The sequence below is a fragment of the Scophthalmus maximus genome, chromosome 15, assembly GCF_022379125.1.
Source record: "Scophthalmus maximus strain ysfricsl-2021 chromosome 15, ASM2237912v1, whole genome shotgun sequence".
NCBI classification, from domain to species: Eukaryota; Metazoa; Chordata; class Actinopteri; order Pleuronectiformes; family Scophthalmidae; genus Scophthalmus; species Scophthalmus maximus.
The window spans coordinates 16289594-16307054 of NC_061529.1; the positions used below are offsets into that span (position 1 = coordinate 16289594).

The following is a 17461-nucleotide window of genomic DNA, read 5'->3' on the forward strand; positions in this document are numbered from 1 at the left end:
GCACTTACTCTGCGCAAGTTTCCCCCCCACTTGCAAACAGTGTCAGCACGAGACCTTAAATGTTCTCCAAATGTAGGAATCTCCAATGTTCTTTTAAACGGAGAAATGAATGTTTTGAGGGAGTACAGTACAATATCTTTTTCGACAAGTCCCCTTAAGTTTTGCGGTTATCACTTATTAATGGTTAATGTTATCCTCACCCAAACTTGATATCATATTTGGAAACTGGGTCAGTTTTTTACTGAAATTAAAAAAAAGAAAAGAAAAGGAACTTTGAGAACTGTCTCCCAGCGGTTCCTAAATCTCACAGAAAGTCATGTTTCCCACATTCAAGTTTTCTATTCATCTAAAGAACAAAATGACTTTGCACCCAGCTGTCAGTCGGCACATTAAAAGAAAAAAAGAAAAAACGTTTGGCTGAGAATCAAGACATTCATGAGATGAGCAGCAGTAAATATTGGCTGGTGTTAATTTCAGTTTGCGCTGGGAGCGCCAACTTGAACCTCAGACCCTCCTATCATTTTCCTAGAGAGCCGTTTAGTAAGCGCCATCTCTTTTTTTTCTTCTTTTTTTTTTTACATCAGGCCGTCAAGCGAGGGATTTGGCAGTCCTCGCCCGGCCCTGAATAACATGGGAGGATTAGCACTTTCGCCTGTCACCATATCATTCTGACGGATAAGCAATCTCTCCGAGTCACTCCCGAGAATTCACTCCGGCCCCGGAGGAATCCCGGCCGGGGGGGTGAGGGCCAGGGTGACATTGGAGTGAAGGGGAAAGGAGCCTTTTTAGTCTGGCACCACGTGTGACATTTAGTGGGAGTTGATGAACGACACAAACATCTGCAGTGAGTGACGCGGACTGTTGAAGGACTACAGCAGCTATGGACGAAGGCCTATGCTAAAAAGGCAAAGCACAAACTCTTATCCACACACGGGATTTCAGCATTCGTCTATTTGGTATGTTTTCATCATCTCTCCACATTCAACTGGATTAACTACTGAACCCACACTGCAAAAGTTAATCATCTGGAGATGAAAATCCATCCATCCATACAATTTTTGCGTTATTTTGTACACACACACACGCGCACGCGCGGTTGGACGCCACATTGTACGAATGACAAACAGACATTAGGCCTTGCATCTTTTGGTCAATAAAATAATGAATCCAAATTTCCCACAGCCCAATATGACGTCAATGGGAAATTGTCTAACCCACGACCTTTGTTCAAAACAAAAAGTAAGTCCACGTATGGACTGCAATGAAATACCGAGGGCAGACGTTTTAACGGGTGGAACGTTTCGCATTTTGTCCGCTCTCCCACACCAGTCAAACCAATTGCTCTGTCATCAAAACAGTTGTTCTCCTTTCGTCAAAACCAGCCGACCTCGAACGCAAGGCGGCAGCGCTCCAGATCAGCCTCATCCAGACGTCGCAGTCTGCGCCGGTCATTGGTTTGGATCAACGACGAGTTCGTTCCCCTCGACGCCGCTCCTCCAACGGGGAAGCTGATCCTGCAGCGGGAGGCGACCGGCCGCGGTGCACTGCTGCTTGTGGATCTCCAACTTAAGCTGCGACAGGAGCCCGGGGCTCACTGTGACTGAAACGGAAAAAGCATCCCCTTTGAGTTGTTAACGGCAGCATGCCGATCCACATCCGCAAATGTACCAGCATCAAATTAGACCGTGTGTGTGTGTGTGTGTGTGAGAGAACTGTCTGCATTCACAGGGTATTACCTGCCTTTCACACTCGCCCCATAATTGGCCGCCTGTAGAACCCAGCCGGAGACTGGCAAGTGCGAACCCTTTCGGGAATGGGGCTGGTTTTAAATGTTCGCTGAATGCACTGGAATCCCAGGCCCGCCTCGCATTGTCATGTGGGCGCGCGTAAATATTCCAGAGCATTATGCGCAGTCTGATATCCACTTGAAAGCTCTGAGAGTATAAGCGAGGAGAAGGTGACGACGCTTGGTGCCGGCTCTGCGGGAGGAAAGTGCGAATGGATAGAACTGCTATATGTTTAAACGGTGTTTCCCTTATGCAGCCCCCCCCCCCCCCCCCCCCCCCCCCCCCCCAAAAAAAACCAAATCTCCGGGGAGAAAGCTACTTTTTTTCAAAGACCATTTAGCTGAGCAAGTAGCACAGAAAATCATTTTGCTCGACTCCCTTTTTGGTGTGAAGCCCTGCGTGTTTATCCTGCTGCAGACTCCGTCTGTGTGCGGCAGCTAAGCCGTCCCAGCATTATGAATCTCACAATTTGCACCATTCAAGAAAAACCGAGCGTATGCCAGGAAATCAATACGGAGGAGCCGAGGACAAAAAGGGGGGCCTCTGCAGAAGAGCTGGTGTCTCACACGGGGACGGAGAAAAAAACCGGTGGAGGCGCACATCCATTAGTGCCTCATCTATTTTCCATCAATGAAAAGACGGAGCAGCCGAGTAAATGGTCACAGCTGCTCCGGCTTCCAGAGACATTTTCTAAGCAACAGTTACCGCCTTTATGCTTGTATAATTTCAAATCTGGACATTAACATCTGTAATCAAGGTTTTTTTTTCCTCTCTCCATGTCCTCGGGGGCCTTGCTCAGATCACTGTGATCTCGGCCGTGCCGAGGAATTTCCTGGAGAGCCCTTTCCCTCACAACACCTTGGAATTTTTTTGTCCCTCACTTCAGCCGAGCTATTTTGGGAAACTGGGCCAAGTGCTATCCCCCTCGGGTGGTTATCACTCGGTGATTCGTGTTCATTGTGTGGCGTTAGTTTGATTAGATGTTTAATGACTGGACCGAATGACTAATATAATAAATATAATCTTGAAAAATATTAAAGGGGGTGGGGCGCACCAAGTGAGCTACTGTGTGCCCCGCACCATCTTTAATATATTTATTTTCTTGTTTTTAAATATTCCTTATATAAGTATGACTGAGTCCTTCTACCCCCCTTTCGTGATTGTCTGTCCTGACATCAAAAGGCTAACAGTAAAAAGATAAAAAGATGGTCTTCTAGGGCTGGGCGACGTAGCAACAATAATTGAAATTAGTATAGTCACCACAGTGTAACTTTCATCGGTAGCAATATGTAAAAAGTTCCATATATGTGCAAACATGGGGAGGAGGTGTAAAACACAATAAGTTTTAATGTTCCCGCTCAGATTTGTAATATGTTTTGCTGTTTGGCAAGAGTTTGTCATCTCCTGCCTATAGAGAAGTCTTTAAAAGCACAACGTTCAGTCGGGAGCAAAAATCAGAGAAATAATAGAGAGGAGAAAAATAAGTAGGAGAAATAAATATGTGACATTTATCGTGATAATTATCGATATGAACTGATATAAAACACCAGCCCTTCTTATACACGACAAGCCGTGTCAATATTCTTATTTTTCTGTGTGCAGCATTCCCATGAGCACAAGAGTACAGTATAAGAGCACTTATATTAGAGAGCTGCAAAAAGGAAATGATTGATTTCCCCCATTTTTATCCGGGCTTTTGGAAAACCAGACATTTATGGTGCAAAAAGCATGTTAATAACACACGCAACACAGAGGGAGTTATTGATTCGGGAGAGATGAGTGGCTTCGCAAGTTATCGTCCTGACATCCCAATGTGCGCGGGCTCACTGATCCCGGTCCCGTCCGTGCAGAAACGCTGAGTGCACTTAGCACATGTCTTGAAAAACCCTGAGTGCACTCCCTCCATTACTGATCCATTCAAAGCGATAAATGACCGGAAACATTACAACCACTTAGATTCTCGTAGAAATAGTTTTGCTTTTTTTATTTGTATTTTTTTACAGCGCGATCATCAACAAATTGCCCAATTAAATTTCCTTCACGAGATATTGCAGCTCGGCCGTTTGGTGCGTTTTGCAGTGGGTCGGTGTGCAGGTTTCTTTTTTGCAGCCGGGGCATTTTTCGTGAAGAGTACATCTTGCTATATTCCTTTTTTCCTTCGCAGGGATATTTAGCTCCCCGCGCAATACCATTACGTCCCCAGCTGAACGCCTTTATGATCATGCCCCGTCTCGGGGAGAAGTCAAAAGGCACTCGGGGAAATGAATGTGGCACACTTACACTACGGAGTGCGAAGAAGGCCGGGGCAGCGGGGGCAAAAATAAAAACTACAACGCTGCATCACAAAAGGATAAAAGTCCATCGCGCAAGTAGAATAATGACAGAGTGTACCACACGCCAAGTGACCGGGGGGGGGGGGGGGGGGGGGGGGGGGCGACATTTAGAGCAATTCTCTGGCGAGGACTCCAACTTGGGGGAAATTTAAGGGGAAGCAGCAGAATTCTACTTAAGTAAAGCACTGCAGCGATCACTCTGCTGTAATGAATCCCATGGCAAGTTCCCGAGCACCTCTGTCTCCAAATGGAGGAGAGAGAGGGCTGGTACAGCACACCCACAAAATTCAAAGTATATTTTCTCAGTTCATGAAGTTGTGGGCAGAGACTGAACTTTTCCGTATTTAAAACCTTCAAAAAAAATCAAATCCATAACACGGTGATGGGAGTATGGACTCTTCTGGTTAATTTAGTTGTTTTGGACCTACAGCATCACTACATGTTGCGCCTGCTCCGTCCCATCTCCGAATGCTGCTCTGGTCGGTGTGTGCACAAGACTACGCAGTATTTAAGGAGAAGGGCGAACCAGTTCTACTTGTCCTATGGATTTGTTATTTGTCATCCGCCTGGCCGTCTGAAATGAACCGGTCGTTTCTCTTGTTAGTGATTTGACTGCACTGTCCGGGCCACGACACTGCAGTCTCGGTCGATGACGAGGCCGAAACCGGACACACAGTGTTGTGTGGTACAAACCATTGGTGCGCCATTTTTTGGGGTCTTGTTTTCAATTTACAGAGCCAGGACAAAAACAGAACCAAAATCTTGGCGGACCATAAGGTAATATTCGCCAATTTTTACAAAAAGTGTATTGGATTAAATGGCTTACTGCCCCTTTAACTTGGACACCTTTGACCCTGAGAACGTCTTAGTTTGATCGCCCAGCCTGCACACTCGCTTTGTCTAATCCTTCAGCTTTTGTAAATAAAACTGGATTGCAAACAATGTACATAGATTCTGTCCTCACTCTTGTGCTCCGCACATTGTGTCTAGCTTTCCTGCAAAAATGTAAACACACAGAGGGTTTGGGATTTTAAAGTTTGCAGTAGTTTGCATTATCAGCGGCAGAGTCTGGAAACCCGACCAATCAGCGTGCATTGGGAGCGCCACTCTCTGTGGATAGGTCTACTGAATCCGCTATCCAGATTGCATGAAATGAACTGGAATGTATATTTTTTGATAAAAAGGACCAAACAGCTGCTGCACGCTGTAGTCTAGTTACATTTTTCTGTCGCTCTGCCCTATGCCTCACACATTTCCTTGCTTGGATTGGTGGTAGTTCTGTTCTGCGACTGTTAATAAATCCCCTCGTAAATCGAAAATTGAAGTTGAAACTGAGAGGCTCCAGACCCATTCACAAATGCATTCTGGATTTGATGCGGCATGTACATGCACCAGGGATTCACAGGAAATGAGACATGCATGTTCTTCATGAAATTCAGAGGAGAGCTGGCCCACATTGCACGAAATTCTTGTGCACACGCATGTCTTGTGTAATTATACAACATATTTGCCTGATTTCTCTATACAAGGATTTAAAAAGACATCAAATTATCATCACGCAACAACCGGCAAACAGAAAGCAACCTTCTCCAAGTCCTTTCATTACCCCGTTGACTGAGGAATATATCATTCGGAGCACAACTCTGGTGTTTGTATTGTGATACTTGTAATACTTTCAGCATTTCGACCGGTTACCACGGTGCTGATAAAACGACCAGAACTGAAATCTTAAAAGTACAACAGACCCGAATATGTACGAGAACCTCTCAGCTGTACCAACATCACAAAAATATCTAAAATTATTCCAAAATGTAAAGCACAGCCTTAAGCGGTCTATTCTACAAGGACAAAGCCAAGAGAAAGCAATAATTGTAACAAACAAGAAGATTGTTTCACCTCATAATACAGCTGCAAAATATAGCTCAGCCTACCTGTACATTTATGAATTGATCACACTGTTTTAATTTCACACTCAAATCTGAACCTGAGACGGTTGAAAGGTTTATAATAATGCTGTAATTGAAATGAAATCAACCAAAGAAAAGTGAAGCCAAATCATCTAGATTGCCCCCTGGTGGCTGCATGCAGAATAGGTCATGAACCCCACCTCTTCCGTGTAAGCGGATTGGACATGGGCGACAACAAAGAGCCAAAAATAATTTTCTGGTTCCTGTCATTTTAGGTAGTTCTTATGACACTGATGTATGATTAAGTCATTTGCTCAGTAAGTTTTAATTTGTTATTTGTTGCCATTAAAACAGGGTGTTACGTCATGATTGGCAGCTGAGACTGACTCGCGATTGGTTGAGCGCGTGTAAAGGCGGGACCTTGATACTCCACACCACGATCGCCTCTGAACGGACTCCGGCTCCAAGTGATGTCAAAGGCCGCAAAATGGCGGTGCCTGCATTTTGCTTTTTTGGTACAACGGGACGAAGTAGAAATGCGCCGTCCGTCTTTTTGTACCGTCTATGGTATCAACCTGTAACAAATAAAATAGAATGAACAACAGGCTGCCTTTTTCTACTTCGAAACACAACTGCGTCTCTCTACAGAGAGCGAGCGGTGTGTTTTCACTAATTAGTATGACATTTACACCTTCACGCCTCCTTTTCAGTAGCGCGACACCCGATCTTTCTCTCCTCCTAACTAAAACAAAGAGAGGAAAAGATTCTGCAGCGTACAACCGCTCGTATTCTTCTTGTCTCAACACCCCAGTTTTACGCAGAATTATTACACGGAGAAAGGAGACTGATACAGGCGACACCTTGCTAAAAATAACTCGTATTTTTCCTGACGTTCCTGAACTGAGAGCTGTTTGCCTCTGCAGGAGCACGACGCTGGCCCAGTAACAAGAGTGCAAAATGAGGGACAGTCTTCTCCTGCAGATCCACTTCCAGCAGCGCCGTGCTAATTAATCCCAAAAGCGACTGACCGACACAGCGAGAGGGGACGCTTTGCACATTTCGCAAGATTAGGGGGAAATGCAACACAGTCGGGATGTTCCTCCTCGTCGAATTGTTCGCCGCTCCCGACGTGAGCTCTCTGTTCACTTACCCATTCCAATGTGTGACATTCAGATAGGCCCCGCAATATCTGTTCTGCAGTAACAAACAAGTCTTTCACCAAACGCTCATGGACAATTATGCAGTGGAACGCTTTCATTTATTCCGGCGCGCTCGCCAACTGGCTTTCGGGGGAATCGTACGGCATTACAGCAAATTCTCTTGTTTTGGCAAACAGGCAGAAAAAAAAAGAGACCAACATTAAAATGACTCAAAATGCACAGAGCTTGCTTTAGATGTTCACGTATGAACCCGGGTCACCTGTGGGGTTTGCAACGTTGCGGCCGCAAAGGCCAGGTTCTTCATAATTGCTATGAAATGTTGTTTACCCTGAAATGTTGTATATTGTATTTTGATATTAATGTGAGCATGCTGTTTTATGCCAGTGTAAGTTTCATTTTGGCCCTGACAGCATGATAGAACTTCACAGCCAGCACACGCATTTCTTTTTAAATCAGTGACATTCGTTCCCCTCACAAGCATGGGAAGATGTTTGCTTTCGTTTTTCAAGTCAGATAGTTTGAGTTCCAATCTTTTATTTAAATTTCCTTCCTCTGTACAACCTTGCCAACTTAATGTTTCATTCTGGTTTCACGAACAACTGAACACCCCCTGAAAATCATTACTGAGTCACTATCCTCCCTGCGTGGCGCTACAGACTGTGGTGTGACAAACAGGTCACACTCACACTCACACACACACACACACACACACACGCACAATCTCATACATAATTACAAAAACTTCCCAAGTTAAATTAACTCTTAGGTCACTTTCCCATTCCCACAGGGGACCGCGACGGTGCCAGATGCTGGGGAACATTGTGTGGCGAGGACACAAGTCAGTCAAACACCAAGGAGCCTACCGAAATCCGAGCAGCACTCGTAGCTGTCAAACCATTAGCACAAATCACTTCGACAAGAATCTATTTCACGCCTGTTAATTCCCATCATACGAAGTAAACATACACCGAATTGTTGGCTCGCTCTGCACTCAGCCCTCTCTTCAGATGCTCGGCGTGGCAGCGAGCACAGGAGGACGCAGCGATCGCCGGGCATGCGGCGCCCACACAACGGGACAGCTGAGGGGCCTTAGGCACCGCAAGCGGAAACGCACACACTCACACACACACACTCACACACACGCAGGCCGGGTGCTATACTTTAGGTTTAATGGCCTTTGTGTTCTGTGAAGTGCTTTATAATGATGATGGCGGCGTGAGTGCATTAAGACTACAGCTCGCCGAGGCCAATCACATTGACGGGGGTCGCTACTAAAGTATAGCAGGTCTTCCCTCGGGAGCGCCGCTCCGTTCCCCGACGCAAACTAAAAAAAACGACCTGTTTGTAGCGGCACTCGCTGATATTTATATTCGCGCTCCCATTACCGAGCACTCCGGCAGGGCCGTCCCGGCATCCTGTCACAGAGGTGGGATAAAAGGCCTTGTTGAACATCTTAGATCCGCCGAAATTTGTTGCGAAATGTGAAACAGCAGGCGGCCCTCGTGGTTCCCTCCATCATACATGACAGGCAATCAGCGGCTGTTTTTATCGCCGCGCACGTGATGTCAGGAAATCACTGTGATTTGTGTTTGTCTATCACATGGTGTCATTTATTGCCCCCGGGTTGGGCCAGGAAGCCAAACATGTGGCGCCTACTAAATCTTGAGCTGTATTCCGCTGATAATACAAATTTCACGTTGCATGGTAGCGAACCGCAGCAGCGCAGACGTCGCTCTACCCTTGCTCGACCCGGCTGGTGAAACGCTTAGTTTGTTGTTTTATGGTCATTACAGCTCATCAGAGTCCACCACACTGGACGGTGTGCCCAATGTACGAGGGAAGCAAACAAGCGGAGCAAACGCAATCAATATTCATCTTTCCGTTGCTGCGTGTTTGTATTCATTTCAAGGTTGCACTGAAAAGAATGGCGGAATTCAGAATTCAGGATAGAAATAAGATTGAGTTTTTTCTTGACAGTACGCTCCTGAGTCAAACCACCTCCAACCACTGTCGCCGTCATTTCCCGTACAAGGTTTCCTTAATGTTGCGCTGCCACCTTTCACAATGACCCCAGGGCCTTGACTTTTGGCATCATATCTGCTCTGTTATCAGAATTGAAAGTCATTTCTGGCACCCCTTTTTTTTTTTTCCAGTGACTCAAACACCCCCGGGCTTTCAGTTCTGTCACCTGCAAAGTGTGCAATCCATTCTCCTCTTGGGTGTTTCTAGTATTTTTACCGTATGTGTGACCGAGGGGAATTTGCCGTAGCAGAGATGGAGGGCGGTCGCGGGAGAGGTATCGAGGGAGCTAATCATGGAATATGGGCCAGGTGCAGGCCGACCTCCCTGAGATACAGGGTTCTGGGCCTCACTGTTGGAATAAATACCGCGGAGGGAGGAGATGAGGGTTACAGGTGCTCTGACATTCTGGTATTCAAATCTGGCTCTGGGCATGTGTCACATTTAATTCCTCACCGTCACGTCTGTTCCCATTAAAGTCTATCCGCTGCCAACTCCAGCCAAACCTAACTATCATAAATGATATAATCGAATAGAAAAATGTGGACTTTTTGGTGTGAAATATCATTAGCATGAGTGCACCTCTTGACAACGCTCCATGAACGGTTCCGGTACTATTTCTTCATTAGAAAGGAGCATCCATAATAAACACTGTCACAGAGAGGTCTCTATGTTAGATTTTCCAAATGTCATTTTTCGGTCATGCGAGTGCCAATCACCAATTTTTGGACTGAGTCTTAAAGATTCTAGATGTTAAAAAGTTTTTTTTAACAGAAAAATGCTTAACGTGACTCGATGTTCCCAAGCAGCGGCCAATGATCACCAAATTTCTCGCACGGGTCTTGTCACAAACGGCAAAATCAAAGACAAAATCCTACAGTTATGAACGTTATCTTACATTTGGCGCTTTCCTCTTGAAGTGCATTACAAGGAAAAGACTTAAGGTCATTTACTGCGCCAAGGCAGCGATCATTGATCACCACGTTTCTCTCAGACATGTCATAATGACTTGACCAAAATCGTATGGTTATGGACATTAGCCACATGACGCTAAGCCTTTTCCTTGTACAGTAATGGGCTTCTATGGAGAGGAAAACACTGTCAACATTATAATGTCCATAATTATAGGATCTCGGCTTCGAAGTGGTTGTGACGAAAACATGTATGTGAGAAATTTTGGTGATCATTGATCGCTGCCCTGGTACATTAAGTGACGTTAAGCATTTTTCACGTTCAGGGTTTTTCACGTTGACCATTTCTCACCTTAAGCATTTTAGAACGCCCCCCTAACATTACACAGCCAAAGGACCTACAAAAAAAACTGGACCAAGCATAGCTAGTCCAGTTTGAAACCGTTTTCATTTATTCTCTTGGTTAATATCACTGTGCTCCGTGCTCCGCTCGGCGACGCCTCCGTGTCGGCGCGCGCTCTCATTTCTGCTCGCTATGCTGTCGCCGTTCATTCCAGGTTTCCCGAATTTGGAGTCTGACTCCAAATTGGGCGGATAATCAGTTTCGGACCAGCCTTGAATCGGAAATCAGCCCCCGCAATTGTCGAGAGGGACGATCGCAGGCCCAAAGCCGGCCCAATTATCCTCCGGTCGTGGGCGAGGGCGGCAGTATCCGGCAGTGGCCGAAGTTTTAACTCCGAGGGAAGAACGAGACATCTTCCTTGAGCCACACTGCTGTGTTAATGAATGTGCTGATTAAAGAGAGGGGCAGCCAGCTCCTCTCACAGGCTGCTTTTCAAATAATCCACAAAATGACTTCTGAGGAAACGACCAGCGTCAACCTTTCCCTCTGGCTGCGTGGTAATGCCGGAGGAAGGGGAGTTCACGCCGATCCCGGGGAACTCCATCGCGCTGGCGGCCTTTTTTGCCGTCCTCCGCAGACCCGCCTGTTGCTCCGTTTCCTCCGTTCTCATTGGGGGAGGACGTGTGCTATCGCGTGCTTTGGACGTCACTGAGAGCCCGAGCACGCTCGTACAGTGCACGGCGCCAAGAGTGCCAGGCACCAGCAAGGATTTCGACTCCAGGCACCTCAGAGGTGTTTGCAGCCGGTCGCCAGAGCAACCAGGAGCACTTTCCTCCCGAGACGGGAACGAGATGCGCGGGGTGTGCACCGACTCTCAATAAGGCAACAAATGCCCTTATTAGTTATTAATGCAACGTGTCAGTACAGTGGGTCAAGAGTCTGAACAGAACAATGTGAACACTGCTCCTGGCGACACCAGCACCAGGCGTTTTAATGTGAACACAGTTATTTATTTTTTTGAAATTGATCGGCTGTCTGTGGGAGGACGTATAACATGCATTGATTTGAGCGAACCACTTCAGCTGGGTTACACAAGCATGAATAATGGTGATATTGTTATGATTATTATGAGGATGTTTTACGATGAGGCCTAGGGACTGTGTTGATCATCAATATGGTCATCATTAACGGTTCTGATCATTCTAATCATAGTTGTGATTTATTTTATAGATTTTTCGTTCATTTCACACGTGCATTTTGGATATCAGATCAGACCCTTGCGCAAAATAACGGCTGTTTGAGCCACTTTCGGCTCAGGATCCCAAGTGGGTCGAGCCCCCGAGTGTGTGTTTATGCGCGCGAGGAAAAACGGGCGAGGGAAGCGCGTGCAGGAGGAGGTGTGACATATACCTGAGCGGGGGGCGGGGGGGGGGGGGGGAGTCTCTTTGAGCGCCGCAGCATAATTCTGCTCTGGTGCATTTCCCCACACACCGCTGTTACATTCTAATCATGCACTGGAGACAGGGGAACCTTGAGTTTGTTGGAAATACCGACGCCTACAGAAACCCGCATCTGCAATGCTAATCACGCTCCGGCAAAAGGGCCCAGCAGACGCGGCCCCCGTCTTCCCTGTCAAAACTCCGGATTCGTCTCCGATAACGACGGGCGCTCCGCGGCGCGCTGCATCGCTAATGTGCGGCGGGGGCCGCGTGGGGTGAGAGGGGCCGCCACCGTCCTGTTACCTTGGCCAGATCTGTGTTCACGAGGAGAAGCGGCGGCGAGATTAAGAGAAACGAACACACGGGCTGCGACGCCGACTCTCATCCCATGACGACGCATGTTTCCCTGTGTTGCTGATCGGCGATGTTAGGGTCGTGCGCATCGTACGTGCACGTGCCATTTTACCTTCATTTAGTTATTTGTGAATCCCTTTGTCTGCCTTTACTTAACAGTTAAATACTAAGTTGAATACAGTTTGGACTATTTGGTATATATATATATATATATATATATATATATATATATATATTCTGACTTTTGAGAAAGGATGTTTGGATGGAGAGCCATCTTTAGCTCTCGGGCCTTTTGCCTTTTCGTTTCATTCCAGAGCATCTAGCGTCAGTCAACCTGAGCTGCACCCTGGTCCTGTTCTTGGGACTATTTTGAGAATTCTCTCTGAAAGCTCTCGTTTCACCTAAGAACCGGTTTACGAGCGGTGTCATCCCCGCTGTTTTGATGCACTTCATGCCGTCTTCCTAATTCGGCAAATTTGGAGAGGTTCTCTCTCGCCTCCGCCAGTTGCACGCCATCATCCGTGTCTTTGTTTAAGACCCCCCCCCCCCGCGTGCCGCATCTCGCAGCGCTGTCTTAACGGATGAGACCGATGCTTGCTGGGTACCTCTTGCTGGCGCTATGATTTAATCTTGTTGGGGGACATTCTTTAGAGAGCGTCATCTTTCTATGCCCTGTGAATTTCACCGCTGGGGCCGAACCTTGGCATACGTCGTTCCGGCGAAAAATCCTTTTTCGGTGACGGCGCGGCTTTTTTTTCCCGTCCGCTGCTCCGCGGACTCCGGATGACTTGCAGGATATTTTCGGAAGGCTGCTCGGAGGGCGGCGGGCGAGTTGAGCAAGAGTTCACCGAGGAGCCGCTCGTGTTTTTTTTTTCTCTGCCTCTTCTCTCCTGTCCAGTCCGGGAGCCGCGTGTTACCGTCCGTGTCCGATGGCAACACATGGTTGTTTATAGTCTGATGCGGGATGATAATATGGTTGCAGTAAAGGTAATTATTAAGCAATTAAAGTGTGTTTGCGTGTGTTGATTCCTCCAACTCCTTGCATTAATAATGGCTTTGGCAGCCAGCTGTTGTTTTAACTGTGGTTATAATGGACGCTTTAATTGATGTGCACTGACATCCTAAGAATAGGTTTGTCGGAGAAATAAAGGCAAGACAACAAAAGAAACAATTTGTGTGAATGCGCATTATTCAACGCTCTATAGTTGAAGTGAAGTCAGTGAGAAACGTGAACTGGCTGACTGTCAGAGATCGTAGACTGTCGCGGCGATGATCTTGCAGCAGCGGCAGCACTTACTCTGGCGCCGTCGACTACAGCGGTTTTCCTGTCAACCTCGCCCTGCGTCCACGCCGCACGAGAACCGCCGCTGAAGCCGCTTTTAATCAAATTGCAGGCGGTAGAAGTTCTTGTGCAACCAATGCGCGAGAGAGCTTTTTAGACACGCAAACATATGAATACTCTTATAATGAGGTCACAGTGTAACTCCTATGCAAGAAGTCAAGTGGGAAAAGGTCGGTGTTTGGGACGAGCCCTCACTTCTCACACTTTTTTACCGCCGATGCTCCAATCGACACATAACCTGGGACCCCCGGTGGTCTACGTTAAGCTGCCGCCACCACATTGACAACAATAAAAAAATAGTCTATATGTTTCCAATTGGCTTAAGTTGTGTTTCCATATGATTTTGGACTTGCGGGCTACTTGCACACCAAGTGGCGCTGTTTTGTGAGCTGATCGGTCACAAAGTGTCTGCTGCAGACCTTCGTGTGTGTGAGGCGACGGAGAAGCGATCGCGACGTACGTTTTACCGGCCGTCGTCTTAATTCTCACGCCGGTGACAGAACTCTGAATGAAGTGTGGTGAGCGAACACAGTAACGGTAAACAGGCCCAGGAAACAGACGAGCAGCAGTATCTTGGAACGGAAGGCCGTCACGAAGCCAAGTGCGGGTAGCGCTTCGGGCAAAATTTGCTGTGGGTGTGTCGGGTGGACGTGACCCGAAGTGCGGCGTATTACGGTTGTTCTGTTGAGGAATTTTTCGCCTCTCCTCCGTGAGAAACTCTTAGGACGAGTCTTCTCAGGCACCAAGCAAGGTCATCTCATCTATGGCGAGCCGAAACAATCTGAGAGCAGCTGAAGCAGTCTCTCTCCGGGTGTCATAGTCGCAGGGGAGATGACGACATCACTCAAAGCTGAATACACTACAGAGACCGGGGATGGGCAGACTGTCTTGGTGACGCCGAACACTGTGAACCTGCTGATCTGCGTAGCGGACCGGAAGTCTCCTCAATACTGAGCTCTCGTAATAAATACTTCTGCTTAAGACATCCACGGTTTCCGTCTTCCCGAATCAGCATCCACTGCATCGATTCATCCATTTCAGTTCAATAGAAGGTAATTGGCCACAGAGCCTGGACGTCCTAACCAGTAGAATGCGGCTGTCAGAGTTGACACCCAACCAAACACTCGGCTGATTAAACACCGACATCGCGTCTTCACATTAGTGGAAGCATCTGAGGAAATTCAAGTGCCAGACAGCGACCGGCTGGATTTTTGCGCGCAGCTACATGGGCGGGGTGTCAACTCGTCCCCAACGCACAGGGGGGTTTGGACCTCGACTGGTGGCGCTACGGAGGGTCAAGATTTGGGCCGGGGTTGGTTACAAAGGGAGCACGGAGAGCCCCATCGCGCCGATTCAAACTCCGGATGCACTTCGACGCACTCGGCGGCAACCGCGAAACCCTCCCACGTGACGAGAACCCGCGAGTCACTTCCGAGCGAACGGAGGCGTTGGGCGTGAGGAGAGGGGGAACGCCTGCCAGGTGGGCACGGCACTGGAGAAGGGAGGAAAAAAACAAAGGATAGGTGGAGGGGGAGTGGGGGCAGTACCACCTTCCACTCTTCCCTCCATTATCTCCTTTCCCATCCCCCTCTCACCCTTAACGAGGGGTAGTTCTCTCCTTCGCCTCTCATCTCTCTCCTCCCCTCCGTTCCTCCGCCGTCTCGGGGGACCAAACACACCCCTGACAGGTTGCCATGGAAACACCTCACACATAGACTCTCTCTCTCTCTCTCTCTCTCTCTCCGGCAGACGCACATTCTCTCGCGCTCTCCGTGTCTTGCAGCGGTAACGGCTGTATCCTCTCTCTCCTCCATTAGCATCCCTCTTGCTTAGAGACAGCAGGGGCGGCGGTTGTCGAGAAAGAAAAAAAAAAGCCACCCTGAGGTACACCCTGCACCCGAATTCATCTGTCACGCGGAAGACTTCTACTTTTACACCCCACCCCCCCACCCCAAGATGTAAGAGTTTGGTCCGAGAATGATCACATTTTTTTTCTTCGGCACAGCCCACCAAAACTATTTTTAGACACGGCTTTGCAGAATACATTTCTGGCCAATTCCCTCGAACTTTGCTCTCCATTATGAAGATAAGAACGGCCAGATTCAATTTGCAGCCAATTACCGCGGCCATGCCATGCTCAATTAATGCCCACGGGAAGTCGGACAAGAGACAGCGGCTGAGTCCCTCAAGCTGGAGCGTAACTGGTTTATAATTCAGCCCTATATCTAATATTTAAGGTCAGGATAGAAGTGCCTAAAGGGGGGGGGGGGGGGGGGGGGGGGGGTTGTCTTCTTTTTTTTGTCATCTGCATGAAAGAATATATCTATAAAGGTAACCCCAGCTGCAGGCTTTTAGAGATCCTGGGCCCTTGACTGTGTTTCCTCTGCTGCAGGGCCACTTTGCCTCCAACTTCATGCAGTGCATGTGTCATCCCCTGCCGCGCGGCCTCGGGGAGGGGGTCGCATCCACCTCGTGAAGTGGGCCGGTGTCATGGTGTCACCCAGTGCACGGATGCAATCACTCTGCCGCAACAATCTTTGGTGAAAGGGGGAAATTACAGTCACAATCCACAGGCGTCACCACCACCAGCCGAGGCAAATTTATTACATTTTTTTTTTACATTGATTTTTTGTTGGGGGGGGGGGGGGTCGGTTCTTCTTAATCTGATTTAATATCACTTAACTGATTCTCCCCTCTTTTTCCTTCCCGCAGTGCTAGGGGGGTGTGAGGGAAGGAGTGTCGTCATCACACCCCAAACTCTCTCACTCACACACACACACACACACACACACATCTGTGAATGCAGCACCCACACCTCCGGTGCAAAAACTGAGGCGAAGCTTTTTTCACCGGACCATCCATCACGGGGATCTCATCATCACTTCTCACGTCCACGGATCTCTATTCACTTATGGAATTACTCGCATCCCCCCCCCAAAAAAAACAAAAACACTCGCACCTTGTGCCCATACGGGGACGACGCCTATACAGCCGATGTAACCAAGTGCCAACTTAAATACATTGAGTTGAGCATGGGAAAAGATTCATTCAGGTCGACCCCCGCCCACCAGCCCCCCCCCCCCCCAAACTGTGAGACAGTTGCAGCCTCCCGGGCTCAGAGGAGAGTGATGCCTCTTACCTTTTCACCTGCTCCTCCTCATGCCAACATCCACCTTCACTGTTTTACATCCCTGAGTGGGAGTCCGAGGCCACACACACACACACACACACACTCACACACACACACACACACACACACACACACACACACACACACACACACACACACACACTGACTCCCTCTCACACACTTGCCCAGACTGTGAATGCAATCCTGTCACTGAGTTGGTCTCCTTCCACTCTCGTCTTCCACGGGATGACTATGCCTCCTAAAAAGTCCGTTATTTTTCAATTTTTTTTTTAAATTTTGTATGTCTTATTTCTTTTTCTATGTCACCTGCTTCTTCTTCCCCTTCTCGTGGTCCAGCAGCCAGGCAGCTAATCCCTCCCGTGCGGCGGCTCCGGGTTTGACGAGGCGGCGGCACCGCGCTCGACGGTGACGGCGGGTAGGGAGCGGTAGAGAGACAGTCACGAGAGAGGGGAGAGAGAGAGAGAGAGGGAGGGAGGGAGGTGCGTCAAGCGCGCGGCCGCGAACCACAGCTGAGCCTTCAGAATAAAAGTCGGAAGTGTATATTTGTATTTTTTTTAAAAGGGGACTCCACTTGACTGACTCCACTTGCATACTCTCCAAATGTTTGGCAAAGTGTGCGCTCATATTTTGCGTTCATATGGGCCAAATATTTCATGGACTGTGTCACTCAGTTAGTGGCCTATTTATTGATTTCTTTAAAGCCCCAGTGTGTTTG

The 17461-nt window shown here is 48.0% G+C and overlaps 1 protein-coding gene across 2 annotated transcripts in view; it reads right to left on the minus strand.

The window, feature by feature from the left end:
* Positions 1-17160, minus strand: part of lingo2b (leucine rich repeat and Ig domain containing 2b) — a 31655-nt gene extending 14495 nt beyond the window's left edge. The window contains exon 1 of one of the 2 annotated variants that reach the window (XM_035611260.2): positions 17053-17160. The gene's annotated coding sequence lies outside the window, so the exon portion shown is untranslated. Of the gene's footprint in view, positions 1-16734 lie in introns of both variants that reach the window. The other variant, XM_035611261.2, reaches the window with a different exon arrangement.
* Positions 17161-17461: the final 301 nt, after the last annotated feature.